Source organism: Artibeus jamaicensis, unplaced genomic scaffold (assembly GCF_021234435.1).
Source record: "Artibeus jamaicensis isolate MK-2021 breed Jamaican fruit bat unplaced genomic scaffold, CSHL_Jam_final contig_76, whole genome shotgun sequence".
Lineage (NCBI taxonomy): Eukaryota > Metazoa > Chordata > Mammalia > Chiroptera > Phyllostomidae > Artibeus > Artibeus jamaicensis.
In genome coordinates this window covers 26,242,031-26,255,827 of record NW_026521954.1, presented here as the reverse complement: position 1 = coordinate 26,255,827, position 13,797 = coordinate 26,242,031, and positions in this window count along the sequence as shown.

Sequence of the window (13,797 nt, the reverse complement as noted above, 5' to 3'; positions counted from 1 at the left end):
GTTTCTCATAAAATTAAACGCCTACTTCTTCCGGCCAAGATGGAGGCATAGGTGGAAACATTGCGCCTTCTTGCACAACCAAGTTTAAAGACAACAAAGTTTGAGTAATAAAAATGCCACCAAAACACAGAAAATTGACCTGTATGGAAGTCCAACAACAATGAACCATTCAGCCAGACATGTAAGAGGGGCGGAGTCAGTGGCTGGCAGAGCAGGGTCGCGCAGGAAAAATGGGCGGGATGACCTAGGAGCGCAGGCAGCGGTTGGCAGATCCCAGGCGGTGGGGTGGCAACAGGCAGACCCAGTGAGGGCACAAGGCAGCTGTCTGACCGCGGTCACACATTCGCACACAGATAAACCAGGCGAAGGAGCGAGCAGTGAGACAGACCACGAAGGCTACAGCCCCAGTGACGGGAATTAAAAACTAAAAGAACCAACTGGGAAAACTTTCAGGGTTGAGGTGCTGGGAGAAGCTTCCAGGCTCACAGAGATTGGAGAGACCCACAGGGTCCTGGAGGGTGCACAGGCCCACGCACTCGGGAGCCGGTACCAGGAGGGCCAGGTTTGTTTGCGGGAAGCAGCAAGAGAGAGAGTATGGAACAAGCGCCATTGCCCCTCTCTTATCCCGCCCCCACATACAGTATCACAACCCAGTGACTGGGTCGCCCCGCCCTGGTGAACACCTAAGGCTCCACCCCTCATATGTAACAGGTGCGAACAGACCAAAACATTATGGCTCAAGAACAGCTCAAAGCCCCAGAGCCAATACTTCTAAGCGACCAAGAAATAGCCAACCTATCAGATGCACAGTTTAAAACACTGGTGATCAGGATGCTCACAGAATTGGTTGATTTTAGTCACAAATTAGAGGAACAAATAAAGGCTAAACTAATTGAAATGAAGGGAAATGCACAGGAAACCAATAGTAATGGAAAGGAAACTGGGACTCAAATCAAGGGAATGGACCAGAAGGAAGAAAAAAGTGACCAAACAGAAAAAATATGAAGAAATAAGAATTCAAAAAAATGAGGAGAGGCTTAGGAACCTCCAGGACATCGTTAAACGTTCCAACATCTGAATTATAGGGGTACCAGAAGGGGAAGAGGAAGAGCAACAAGTGGAAAACTTATTTGAACAAATAAAGGAGAACTTCCCCAATCTGGCAAAGGCAATAGACTTCCAGGAAATTCAGGAAGCTCAGAGAGTCTCAAAGAAGTCGGACCCAAGAAGGAACACACCAAGGCACATCATTATTACATTAGCCAAGATTCAAATGAAAGAGGGAAGACTAGAAGCAGCAGGAGATAAGGGGACAGTCACCTACAAAGGAGTTCCCATCAGACTGTCAGCAGATTTCTCAAGAGACCTTACAGAGACCTTTGGGCTCTCATCACCTCCGCTGCGTCCCCTCCTCTTCCCGAACAGCAAAGAAGTTTCTTCAGGAACAGAAATTGGGCCTTGCTGGACGCCGTCTCTGCGCCTGCTGATGGGGTCACACTTGTTCCGGTTTTCAACGTGCGACCATGTGAGCGTCCCTAGGGCGCAGGACAGCGCCTGCGGCGGGGGCGGTGAGCAAGGGCCCCAGGCTCACCCTCCCCACCAGCCCCCTCCGGGCAACTCCGTCCTGCGTCTTCTTAGGCTGTGTCTGTCCACTCGGCCTCCTGCGGTCCTAAGGCCACGCTGATGGCCCACGTTGTCACATCTCCCCGGCCGTCCAGAGCCCACAGTCTGTGCCACCTGTCACACACCACGCCAGACCACGAGGGTCAGCCCCTGGGCCCCAGAGCCCGCAGGAATTGTTCCCACTGGCCAGTCCGAAGCGGTCTCCCCAACCTGCCGCCTTCAGCATCGTGACCCAGCGGTGCAGGGCCAGGAGGGACGTGGGAGGCGACCTCTGTGGCTGACCCAGCAGGCCGGCGGGTGGTGTGGGGGCCCTTGACTATGTGCAGGACAGATTTGCAATGTGAGTCTGGGGGATTTTGAGAGCACGCTCATGACAGCTGGCGACGGTGACACTGAGGAGAGGCAGCAGGAGAGAGCCCAGTGGGGCGGCCGGGCTCCCAGAACCGTTATGGGAAAAGAACAAGCTTAGCCAGGGATGCTGGCCTCTCACCGGACAGTCAGGGGCAAAGGGGCCCTGGGGGCAGCTTCCGGGGTGAGCCTGGGACAAGCTGCTACTGCCCGCTGATCCCCTGGCCGCAAGTGTCCTGGGGACCCCTAGAGTTTAGGGGGCCCTGCAAGCCTGTGGGGGAGGGGGAAGGGGAGGAAAGGGAGAGGGAGAGCGAGAGCCAGGCCCTTCTTCTTGAGGGCTTTCTTTTGGGGGTTTATTTATCAATTGTTAGAAAGAGAGGGAGAGAAACACCCACCAGCTGCCTCTCCCAGGAGCCCCAGCTGGAGGCTGACCTTGAAACCCAGGCATCGAACAGGGGACGCCTGGCTTTGGGGCAGAGCCGACGCCCAACCCACGGAGCCACCCTGCTCAGGGCCCTGGTCGGGGGTTAGAGGCTGGGAGTTCAGGGGAGTCTTCCAGGAGCAGCTCAGTAGGACGTTCATCAGCTTCCTGCCGATGGCACTGACCCCGTTCCTGCTGCCTCTCTCCTGAGTGGGCGACTTACGCTCGGGCTGGGGGGCAGCGGGGCAAACCCTTCCCTCCTACGTGTCCACCAGCCGGCTGTGGACTGCTGGGCCCTTCCCGGTCTCGGCACCCCCTTGTCCTGTTGCCCTCGCTGTCTCCGGGACAGGGCCCACAGGCGAGCCGGCCGACGCCCGACAGGTTTGGTAGGAACTCTGCTTGCCTGTCCTCATCGTGTTCGGTTGGACCGAGAACCGAGATGTGGGATGCAGAGAGGTGGCGACGGTGTCCTCACCGCTCAGGGTGGATTCAGGGTGGGGCACAATCCCACCACAGATGGGCTGAGTCACGACAGAGCCTTCCCTCCAGGGGTGGGACCTGCGGGCCCCCTATGAGCTGCAACCCCAGCCCCTCGGGGCCTAGGGCAGCAAGGCGCCCACCCACCACCTGCTGCTTCAGGAGGGGTGCTGCCATACTTGGGTGGTCTGCCCTTTGCCCAAGTGGCCACTGAAGGCCGCCCAGGACCCTCCATGCACAAGGCCTCCGAGCCCAGGCCCTAGCCAGGCCCTCAGGACGCTCGCACCTCTGCTGCTCGGCCCGCAGTTCTCTCCCTGTGGGTGATGCTCCCTCTGCCTGCAGCGCTCCCCCCACAGCTCCCTGACTGACGGGCACCTCCACCAGGCTGCCCTCCCTGACTGCCGCAGCAGAAGTCACCTCATCTCTGGACGAGGCAGGGCTGCCTAACTCTCTGATTCCCGATCAGAAAGGCCCAGAGTCCAGGATTCCCGAGGGAGCATCAGACTCGCAGAAACCCAGAGCTGGGTGACAACGGGTGGACCTCGTGCCCTGGCTCCGACCTGCCTGCCCGGTGGTCCCATGGCTTCGACGCCTACCCCTCCAGGGGCCTCACGGGCTGTGGGCCGGGACAGCCCACGCTCTGCCCGCTCCGGCCTCCCTGCACTCATTGGCGCCCGACCCCATTCCTCGCTGGTCCTGCACAAGTCTGCCCTTTGCCTGGTTGCTGTCATCATCCTTCCCCCTTTCATGTCCCCCATGTCCCCAGCACTCCTGAGACAGGACCCTGCGCCAGCCAGACGGCCTCCAGGGACCCACGTCCATCTGTTTGTGGCAGGAAAGGTGAGCCAGCTCTTGGGAAATATCAGGGGTAAGTTGGTGCTGGCCGTAAGTGAGGCCCAGCCACGTGCTGTCGCTTTCTGAGTCTCTTTCCTCCACCAGCCCAGGAAGAAAGCAGCGGTAGAGGGGTTCCCGTGGCAACCAGCAGTGGGTGGAGTGCTGGGCTTGTCCAGAAAGGGCCCCATGGCCCGAGGCTGCTGACCCCCGCTCTGTGGCGAGGGCTGTGTCCTGGGGTGTGACTTCCAGGCACCTGGGCTTGGGCTGGAGGACTGGAGCAGGCACAGCTAATCAGCCCCACCCCACTCACAGACCTGACGGGGAAACTGAGCCCGGAGGGGCCAGACGCTCACCGAGAGTCAGAAGGCAAGTGCGTGGAAGAGCTGGCACTAGGACCCCGAGAGAGCTCTCGGGAGGCTGCCGCCTGCTGCACTGGAGACTTACCACCCGCTGTCCATCCACGTCCTCATCCATCATCCATCTGCCATCCACCCACCATCCACCCATCATCCATCCATCCACCATCCATCCTCCATCCACCATCCATCCATCCACCCATCCATCCACCATCCATCCATCCATCCATCCTCCATCCACCCACCATCCATCCATCCTCCATCCATTCATCCACCTGTCCACCCACCAATACCTATCCACACATCCATCCATCCATCCATCTGGCAACGAGCACTGTATTCACCTCTTCATTTATCCACATGCCCGTGAAACTAACCTAATGCTTTTCCTCCCACTTGTCCTGCTGTCGTGTGCCCACCCACTTTCCCACCCATCTGCTGCCTCACCCACCTGTCTCCTCATCCAGCCCCTACCCCTCAACACACCACACACCCACCCTGCTCACCTCTCCTCCATCCATATTCCATTTACCTGTTAGCCACCCCCTCGCCCACGCACGACCCTCCCCATACTCACCCACCTGCCCTGCTACTGCCCACTCACAGACTTCTACCTGCTCACACCCCACCATCCACTCATCTGCGCACCACACAACAGCGGCGTGAGTTGGCCAGTCCAGGGTCCATTCTGGGCATTTTGCATCCGTGTCAGCACTTGATTTTACCCGGTTGGAACGTCTGCCAGCCTGGCAGGTGTGCCACGCACTCGTTGTGGTTTGTGTCTCCCCTGTCCTGTGTGAGGGCGGAGCCTGGGCTCCCTCTTGTGTGGAGAACCCGCACGCCTGTTTGCTGTCGGAGCAAACTGCTCCCCGCCATTGGGCGCCTGCCTGCAGCAGTGCTTCCCTCTCCTTGTTTTTCGGGTCTGCAGTCCTGAGTTCTGGGAAGCAAGACACAGATTTCAGGTTCAGGTTCAGGTTCATGTGTGAACATTGTTCACACAGTGATTTAAGGCTGTGAGTGGGGGGCCTAGAGATTGCATAGCATTAAGGACACTTTTGGTTGCAAGCAAGAGAAAGACAACTTCAATGACTCCATTGGCTTCTACAACAGATCAACCCGGTGGCGCTGGCAGCTTCAGGTGTGGCATGCTCCAGCAGTTCCAGGTATCACTGAGGACCCAGTCCTCGGCCCCTGTGCTGCTTTGTGGGGTTGGCCTGTCCCAGGCCTGGTTCCCCCTCTATTTCCGAGGTCTCTGTCAGCACCTCCTGGGGCTCCACGGTCTCACACACACACACTCTGGGGTGAGCATGCCGGTGCAGGTAACATGGGTGTCCTTGAACCACCCTGCGTGGTGGGAGCACAGCATGCACGGTGGGTGGAGCCAGCTTCTCGGAGACCCAGTGGGCCACCGAGCAGACGCCACAGCAGATGGACCGGGATACGGTGCTGGGCTGGATCGGTAAGCGCCCGCCCAGTTGGTTGTGGCCCGGGGCACTCGGTGGCCGTCACACGGCGCGGAGCAGCCCCTCCTCCTGACCCTGGGCGCATGCCTGTGCAGCAGATGGTGAAGGCTCTGGCAGTTGGATCTGTGGATCGCCGCAGGGATCTGCTTAATTAGAAAATTTTCAGCACGGAAGAATAAGAAGTCGGAAGAGCGCGACGAGCGCCTGGCTCCCCACTGGAACCTCCCGACCGCGGGGCCCTGCGTGTTCCTTTTCTCCGTCCCTCCTTGCAGGTCTGGCCCGACGTCTCTGTGTGAGCTGCAGACACTGCGACACTTTACCGTTCGTCGTTCGACCTGCATGTTACCAATGGGGTCGTCTCCCAGAGGACCAGAGGGGCTTGGCCACACCTGAGAAATGAACAATCACTTCCCAAGTGTCAGCTAATACCTGACCAGGTGCGGTGTCCAGGGCGTGCCCCGACCCCCTCTGCCGCTGTTGGAGCGAACGGGGGTCTGACCGAGTCCCACCTTCTGCTTCACTTCTCTGTCTCCTTAGAACCTTTACGTTCCGCTCTGGATTAAAAGAGCCCTTTCCAGACGCAGTGTTGCCAATGAAACGGCGGTCCGCCACTCTGGCTGCGTGAAGCCGACTCCCGCACAGCCCTGCGAGTGGTCTCGGGCAGCGCCGGCCGGCTCCTCCTGGGATTTCCCCCTCACTCCTGTCCCTGGAAGCGAGGGGTGACTTCCTCTAGAGGGAAGGAGGGTTTCCTGTGCGTGGGGCCACGTTCTGTCCCGTGTGCTGCTACCCTTCGCCCGCTGTGCCTGAGGCTGCCTTACCTTTGCGCATTGCCTCTGAGCCCCCCCTCTGCCTTCTTTGATTCAATAGGGTGGGTTTTATTATTCTATCTCCTCTACTGACCTCGCTATCTCTCTTTAAAGTGCTTTTTAGAGGATTTCCTAAGGTCCAACTTCAGGAGGCCAGCATGGTTGGTTGGGGGGCCTGTCCCACCATGGGGGCCCCACCCTCGTGGCCTCCTCTCCCCCAAAGGCCCACCTCCTAACACCATCCTCTTTGGGGGGGAAGGTCACCATGAATTTGGGGGGCAAACATTCAAATCATAGCAGAATGTTTCTGAAGAGAAGCTACAAGTATTTATCTCTTTTTCTACAAGGAACGTTATTTCCTTGTGGCTGCATTTAAGATTTTATTTTTATCTCTGGTTTCCAGCCTCTAATTATAAAGAGGACTGTATTATAACGAGCAGTGGGGGGGGGCATGTTTTCCTGTATGTTCTCTATGTGTCTTGCTCTGGGTTTGTTGAACGTCTTGGATCTGTGGGTTGATATTTTTTCATCATATTTGGAAAAACGTTGGCCATTATTTCTTCAGACTTACGTGTTTTTCCTGCTGCAGCCTCTCCTCTCTTTCTGGGGCCCCAATCAGGTCCAGCACAGAGGGGCACCAGAGTTGGCCCCTCGGTAGTCCCGCTGGACCTCTGCTTTCCCGTCCCTCGTCCGGTCAGGTCGGACACCCCCTCGCTGCCCGGACTCCCCGTCCGCTCGCCCCCGCAGCCGTCTGCGCGTCCGAGTCCTGGACCTCAGCGGCGGCTGCTCCTCGGGGCTTGACTGCTGCTTGCATCGTCTCTGGGTGCGTTTCCGCTGATTGTTGTCCCCGCCGGTTGTGCATCGCGTTTTCCCAATTCTTCGCGTCTCGTTTTTTTTTTTTCCTTAAAAAAACAAAAAAGATTTCATTTATTTTTAGAGCGAGGGGCAGGAAAGGAGAAAGAACCCGAGAGAAGCATCAGTGTGGTTGCCTCTCGTGCGCCCCCTACTGGGGACCTGGCCCGGCCTGCAACCCAGGCCTGTGCCCTGACCTTCCTCCCGCCCAAAGCAGCAAGGAACCCCGTGCACCGCCCCACCCCTGCTCCCTCCAGACTGGTGTTCCGCTGGCTTTTTCTCTCTGTGAAGAAAAAAAAAACCAACCAACCAACCAAACAAACAAACAAACAAACAAAAATCTAAAAAACACCTAAGTTAAAAAAAAACTAAAAAATTATAAAACACAAAAAACAAAAACAAAACCAAAAGCCGTAAAACAACTCCAAACCCTATTCTCGAGAGGCCGGCAGGTCCCGGTTAGCGTCCCCCGCTGCAGTGGTCCTTTTGGGTGGAGTCGGGTTCACGCACCCTTTACTGGGAGGTCCCCACATGCAGCGCAGGCCGCACCGCCGGCACGCGTGACTCGTCTGCGGTGAGTGCCCGCAGCACCCCCGCGCCCGTGCGGCTCTTCGCCAGAGCCGACCCCCCGCAGCTGCTCCGGTGCGCGTTTGCACGAGAACCGTTGAGTCGGCTTGTCTAGGGGCTTCAGTGGGGGCCGTGCCGCACACCAGAGTCCCGCCCCGGGAGCCGCAGCCCTCCTCGCCGCCCGGCTCCGCCCCCTCCGGGGGTCCCGGGAGGCTGCTCCTCCGGGTCCTGGCTACCGGAGGTCGGAGTTTCCCCCGCTCTGCCTCACGGATTCTCCTGTCGTCTGCTGGTTGTTGTTTGGTGCTTCGCTCTCCTTTCCCCCTGTAACTGCCGGGCCTCTGAACTTGGAGCTGTTCAGGCTCGTCCCTGCGGCGCAGCCCGCAGGGTGGGCCTCGTGACACAGCGTGGCTGGGGGACCCTGAGCTCTCCCGGGCCTCGGCCTCACCCCTCAGCCCTGCCCCCATCCATCCCCTCTCCCCCGCGGCGGTGCCCCACCCCCAGCGCGGTCCAGCACCGGCCTCCGCTGTGCCCCCGCCCAACCCGCTGCCGTTTGGACAGAGTGGCCCCACTACCAGGCCGCCACCCCAGGCCCCTGCTGCCACAGCTGGGTCACGGGACCGGCTCCTGCAGACGGACCACGGCCCCCCCCCCCCCATGGTGAGCCGGCCCAGCCCCTTGGACAGCGGCAGTCGGCAGTCGTGGCGCTGCTGACCCAGAGAGGCCGAGGTCTGGCTTCCAGGAGGTGGAGCCGCAAGCAGTTTGGGGTCAGAGCAAGTTCAGTGCAGGCGGTTTGCTGCCGGCTCTTGTCTCGAGGCCAGAACCCGCTGACCCAGCGCTGTGCTGAGAGCCCCTCGGAGACCACCAGTTCATCCACCCACAGGGGGCTTCTCCTCGGAGGTCACAGGAGGCGGAAGAGCCTCGCCAACCGGGAGTGCAGGCTGGAGAGGTTGCCACGGAAACCTGGAAGGTGCAGACAGTGACCCTGACTCCTGTCACTTTCCACGGGGCTCTGGCGTGGATGTCTGTGAGCTACGAAGTGCATGTGCTCACGCGTGGGTGTGCGTGGGGCCCAGCTCCCCAGTGTGCTGATGGGGACCCCAGCAGGAGGACCTCGGGGCTCCTCCCCTCTTGGCAGGTGGGGACTCTCCCCTGGTGGAATGTGGGGAGAAGGAGGACTAGTTAGAGGCCTAGTAAAGCAGTGGCTTGGCCAGGGGACAGGAGTGATAGCCGCCCCAGGGAGACTTGGCCCCTGGCCACTTAGTGCCCCCTGGGGTCCAGCTCCTGTCACCGACTCCAGGGCCTCCCACAGGTCATGGTTTACACTCTCATGCCCACTGTCTTTCCGGCCCAGGGCCAGGTATGTGCAGGTAGTCCATTCACGCTGCCGCGGGTGGCTCTTCCGTGACACAGCCTAGGCTGAGGGCCCAGAGGGGACAGATCAGGAGGGGCAGAATGAAGTGGGTGGCCCTTCCTCCATCGGCGGCAGCCCACTGCCCTTCTACCCGAGTGTTGGGCAGCGCGGCCCCTCCTGGCATCCTGCGCAGCAGGGTCCTTGCTCCCTGGGAGGGGCGCTGTGCCTGGGCCCACCACGCTGCCAGCGCCCAGCACTCGGCAGGCTGAGGGAAGATGTGACCGCTTGGGTTTGCACACACCCTGTCTCCGTTTCCAGGCGCCATGGCGGCTGGGGTTCCGATGAGGGCCTGGCGCTCCTGTGCCAGAGTCGGGACTCAGGACGTCTGAGTCACGGGGCTTTTTGTCATCTCTTTCCTCGTCCCTTTCCCTTCTTGACCTGGGAGTAACTGAGGCCCCTCTTGGGGCTTCATCCGGCCCTCATCTGCGCCCTCAGGTCCTGGCCTGGGGCAGGGCACACGGAAGGACAGTGGTCACCTAGTGAAGTAAATAAAGGGGTGGGAGTGCCTAGTGAGTGTGGCGGCAATTCAGTGCCGCTGGCTGGTCATTACCGCCCATGACCATCTCGGGCGCGTCCAGGGCTGGCCCTCTCCTGCAGTGTCCTCTCTGTCCCGGCGTAGTGCGGAACTGCTCCTTCTGCAGAGCACAGCTCAGGGGCCACCTCCGGGAAGCCTTCCAGACCCTCTTTGTGGCCCTGCCCCTCGGCTCCAGCCCTGGTCTCTCAGTCTCCACCTCTGCCCTGTGAGCTTCCTAAGGGCAGGGAGGGGGCTACCTGTGTGGGCCTGGAGGCACCTTCCCCAGGCCCCGGAAGGGCCTTCGGGGGTGGGAGCCGGAAGAGGCTGTCCTGCTCTGGGCTGTGCCTGGCCTCAGGCCTTGCTGAGCTCAGAGACGCCTGGTGCCTGCTGGGGAGGGGCCCTAGAGGTGCCCCTTTGCAGCTTTGCTGAGTCCCCAAGAGAAGAATGGTCACGTTTCCTTCCCTCCCAGTAGCAGGCTTCCCCCGTGCTAAGCGGGCCCCCCCCCAGTGAGGATCCAGTGGGAGTTCCAGTTGGGGAGCCGGGGTGGGGGCAGGGCGCCCAGTGGGCAGGGCGCATCACATACGTGCTGGGCCAAGAAAAGAAACAGGCGCGTTTTTAATTTAATTTTCTTGTTTTTGCACTATCTCGAAAAGAAAATAACAACTTCAAAATGTTAAAAATAAACTACTTTTACTTTAAAAGGGCAAAAACAGCCCCAACAATCAGAGCAAATAAAAAGATCTTGGCTGAACGTACTGAAGGCTTACTCATCGCCGCCCAAGGATGGAAATTGGTCAGACCGGGAGAAATGTAGCAAAGCGCTGGGGGACGGGGAGGGGACCTGGAGAGGCACATGCCTCTACTCGGGGTGTGTCCAGGGAGCCAATGACAGGGTGTCTGGCACTGGAAGCACTTCTGCCAGAGATAGGCATCTACCCACACAGGCTGGTGGGAGATGAGTGTTCAGGGAGGGCTTCCTGGAGGAGGGGACCCACCTGCCCTACCCTTTGGAAGGCATGCCCGAAGGAGCCAGTGTCACAGAGGGTAGGGGGGCGAGCTGGCACAGTGGGTGAGAAATGTGCTCACAGGCGGGGGACATCTGCGTCCAAAGCCCGCTCCATCCCTCGGGGGCTGTGACTCAGGCGTGTGCGAACCTCCTTGGGCCCAGTTTGTTGACCTGCACAATCTGAGCAGTGAAAGCCCAGGACAGGCCGAGCCCTTAGCGGGGAGGCCCCAGGCCAGTACTGGCTCCTGGAGCTCCGGTAGGCGGACTCGGACTGGTGGCAGCCTGGGGGCATGGGGTGCTGCCAGTCAGCAGGGCGGCGGGGGGCTGCTGCTTCTTCTTTTTCTTTCTTTAATCCTCACCCGAGGACATTTTTTCATTGCTTTTCAGAGAGAGAGAGAGAGAAGTGGGGCAGGGGAGGCGGGGAGAGAGAGAAACGTTGATCGTTTGCTCCCCATAGGCTCCCCGAGGCCACCCGCTGTACGGGGACCCACTGGCTCCCTCAGGTCCCTCCTCCCCACCGCTGGTCCCCAGGGCACCAGGTCCCCAGGAAGACTGAACTGGGTGTGAGGGCAGGCTGCTCAGGTTCTCTGCAGGTCCCCAAGTCCCCGGACCAGAGTGGGCTGAGGTTGAAGTTTGGAGAACAGCTTGATTTTAGAGGCTTTGGGAGCCCCTGAACATCACCGGTCACTGGTCCTGGCCCCTGGGAAGCCCTCCTTGTGCGGTGCGGGGCTGGCCTCCGGGCACACCTGGCTTGGGGGTAGAGGGTTCCTGGGGCCTGCCGGGTCATCCCACCTGGGTCTGAGGCCCGGGCCCCTCCCAGTGAAGCAGCAGGTGGCTGAGGGCTCAGCTGTGCCCCCAGAGAGGTCAGAGGTGGGCAGGAGCCAGGGACTCTCTTCTCTGGCCACTGAAGGCTCGAAGCCCCCTCTGTGAGCCCCACCCACCGCAGGAATGACAGACGCCTTACCCCACTTTAGAAGACATCAAAAGGCTCAGTGCTGGGGGTGGCCCGCGGCTCGGGGTCCTTACCACCCACTCCTGAGCCCACGCGGCCAGGAGCTGGCAGGCCAGGCGGGACCGAGCTCCATCTGCCACCCTCTCTGGACTGCTTGGGCCACCACAACACAGGACTAGAGATGGGGACTTAAACTGCAGACTTGCCTCCTCCCTGTCCCGGAGGCCGGAAGTCCAAGGTCAAGGGTGACAGCAGGGTCGGTTTTTTCTGGGCCTCTCTCCTTGGCATGTAGACGGCCACTTTCTCCCCAGGTTGTGTCCTTGTGCAGTTGTCCCTCTGTGTGCCTGTGTCCTAATCTCTTCTTCCCAGAAGGACACCCTCAGACTCTGTTTTACCTCCATTACCTCTTTAAACAGCCGATCTTCACAAATAGTCACGTTCGGAGGCCCTGGCGATGACCTGAACAGGTGAACTTCTGGGGCGCAGTTCAGCCCGCGGCAGCCCCTCTTCGGGAGCAGGGCTCCCTGCGGCTGGAGCTTCTGCCATGTCCAGGGTCTTGATTCGGCCCCAGCGAATGCGTCTCCAGCCCCTCTTGGCTCCTTGGCCGCTCGTGTCCACGCAGTTGGGCCGAGGCCAGAACAGCCCCAGTCCGGGTATGGGCCCGTGACCCAACGTGCCTTGGCTCCCAGACACGCAGCCCCGAGCCCCTGCGTGAGGTCCGGCCTGACCAAGCCCCGCCTGCCTCCGTCTGCCGAAGGCCTGGCCGGCTCCCACACTGCGCCCGTCTGCCGGACTGTTGGAGCTCAGTGGGCAGCAGAGTGTCTGGTGTCGGCTGGGGTGGGCAGACAGGCTGCGAGCCATCTCTCTAGGTCACTGACAGGTGACAGCCTCTTTCCCAGCCTGGCCCACAAAGTGGCATGGGGGTGGCAGACCTGGCAAGAGAGCTCAGGGTCTCCAGTGTCCCTGAGACACCTGGCCGGGCATGGGGAGTGGAGCCCAGCCCCGAGGACGGAAGGGCCCTGGGACTGCCTGCCCGGGGGAGGTGTCCTGGAGCTCAGCCCTCCCTGCGTCTGCCTCACAGTTGTCCATGTCTGTGTCCATGGACCTCCTCAGCCTGGGGACAGGCCTGACACATTTCAGTGTCCCCAGCTTGGGCCTGTGAGTGAGTGGGCTCAGCTGGACTTGTTGAATAAATGGGTTGGGTTAAGGCTTGGGTTAAGGTGTTAGTAAGTGAGCGAGTGGGTGAATGAGGAAGTGAATGAACGAGTGAGTGAATGAATGAGTGAATGAATGAGTGAGGGAATGAGTGAATGAGTGAGGGAATGAATGAGTGAGGGAATGAGGAAGTGAATGAATGAATGAGTGAATGAATGTACAAGTGAGTGAGTGAGTGAGTGAGTGAACAGAAATGGAAGCTGTCAAGCACTGGAGTGCATTCAGCTGCTTCCTGGGGGGGGTCACTGGCCGCTGCTGGGAGCTGCGCAGATGGGGACCCACCTCTGCGGGGTCAGGGCCTTTGCACATGCTGCCTGGTGTGGGGTTCCCCACGTCTGTGTGGCCCCCTCCCACTGGCTGCGTCCCCGGCTGGGCCTGACTCTGGAGTGGGGTTGCTGCGGCCGCCTCCGTGCGCCCTCACTCTCGCCTGGACCCCGTTTTCCTCCATGGTCCCTGTCTGAGCCTTCTCTAGACTCTCTTTTCGTCCCTGGCCCCGTGGTTCCTGGTGGTCCCTGCTGCATCCTGTCTGGAGCGGCCCAGCCCACCCGCCCTTCACAGGTTGCCGTGGAGAGAAGGCAGGCACGCAGGAACGTAAGACCGTGAGACTGCGCAGAGTGAACCCAGGAGGGTGACTTGCTGAGCTGCAAACCCAGGTCTCCCAGGCTGATTGCTTGAGGGGAGCCCCATGGGTGTCCCCAGAGTCTGGGTCCTGGGGTGGGGGCCTGGGGCAGGGAGGCAGACTTTCCAGGCCAGCAGTCGGATGTCCAGTCTTGGTCAGAGGGCAGTGGGGAGCCAGGGGTGGGCTGCTGGCTGCGTCACGGTGGGATCCAGCCCGCACTGAAGAAGGAGGCCGCCATGGGGAGGGAAGCCCAGCCGGGCCGGGACTGGGCGTGTCCAGTGCAGGCCAGGGCGGCAGAGCCAGCAGCCAGGCCTGCACACCGATGGCGAGGTG